At 41.8% G+C, this 1,142-nt stretch overlaps 1 protein-coding gene across 1 annotated transcript in view; it reads right to left on the bottom strand.

The window, feature by feature from the left end:
* LOC112075273 (talin-2-like) overlaps positions 1 to 605 on the bottom strand; it is a 56,195-nt gene extending 55,590 nt beyond the window's left edge. The window contains exon 1 of the mRNA XM_024142297.1: positions 555 to 605. The gene's annotated coding sequence lies outside the window, so the exon portion shown is untranslated. The remainder of the gene's footprint in view (positions 1 to 554) is intronic.
* Between the last annotated feature and the right edge of the window lie 537 nt (positions 606 to 1,142).

Genomic DNA, 1,142 nt, shown 5'->3' with positions numbered 1-1,142 from the left:
AGAGGAACATACAGAGAGAGAGGAACATACAGAGAGAGAGGAACATACAGAGAGAGAGGAACATACAGAGAGAGAGGAACATACAGAGAGAGAGGGAGAGCGGGGGAGAGAACAGTAAAGARAGAGAGATCTGGACTGTCTTCCTGCTATGCTCTGTTAACTCTTTCCACTTCCACAGGTCTCCTCGGCAACCAGGCAATGTTTGGGCCATTCTTTGCCCAWCTACCCTCTGACTATGCAAACGTGACACTCCTGGGGCCACCAACGGTGACGGGATTAAAGGTACGGATGTCATGTGGTGGTTAAACAACACTCACGAACACCACCATGATATGAACAATAATATATGCCACTTTGTGGCTTTACAAGTCTGGAAACATAAGACAACCATCCTTCTAAGTAGATTCTTTGCAAATGGAGACGGCACTTAATGAAAGGTGTTGGCCGAAGCCATATAAAAAAGGTATGAACCATGTTTCTGAAGCTTTGGTTAACAGTAGGAGCAGTGGACTTCAAAACAATCTCCATAATCTCTAGCACATTCAGAGTCTTACCTTATCCCTGCGGGTAATGCAGCCTAGGATATCTGCAGATATTCACAACTGAAAAAACAAGAGAAATCATGAGCTAATGTGAACAGAGAAAAAGAGGTTAAGAACAATACATAACAGATGAATGTATCCCACATACAGTGCATTTGGAAAGTATTCAGACCCCTTGACTCTCCCACATTTTGTTTTGTTACAAACTTTCAAAAATTGATGAAAAATTGTTTCCCCCCCCCCTCAATCTACAGTCGTGGCCAAAAGTTTTGAGAATTACACAAATATTAATTTTCAAAGTCTGCTGCCTCATTTTGTATAATGGCAATTTGCATATATTCCAGAATGTTATGAAGAGTAATCAGATGAATTGCAATTCATTGCAAAGTCCCTCTTTGCCATGCAAATGAACTGAATCTCCAAAAAACATTTCCACTGTATTTCAGCCCTGCCACAAAAGGACCAGCTGACATCATGTCAGTGATTCTCTCATTAACACAGGTGTGAGTGTTGATGAGGACAAGGCTGGAGATCACTCTGTCATGCTGATTGAGTTTGAATAACAGACTGGAAGCTTCCAAAGGAGGGTGGTGCTTGGAA

Source organism: Salvelinus sp. IW2-2015, unplaced genomic scaffold (assembly GCF_002910315.2).
Source record: "Salvelinus sp. IW2-2015 unplaced genomic scaffold, ASM291031v2 Un_scaffold3057, whole genome shotgun sequence".
Taxonomy (NCBI): Eukaryota; Metazoa; Chordata; class Actinopteri; order Salmoniformes; family Salmonidae; genus Salvelinus; species Salvelinus sp. IW2-2015.
Note: the sequence above shows the minus strand (reverse complement) of the source record. Positions and strands in the feature narration are given on the sequence as shown.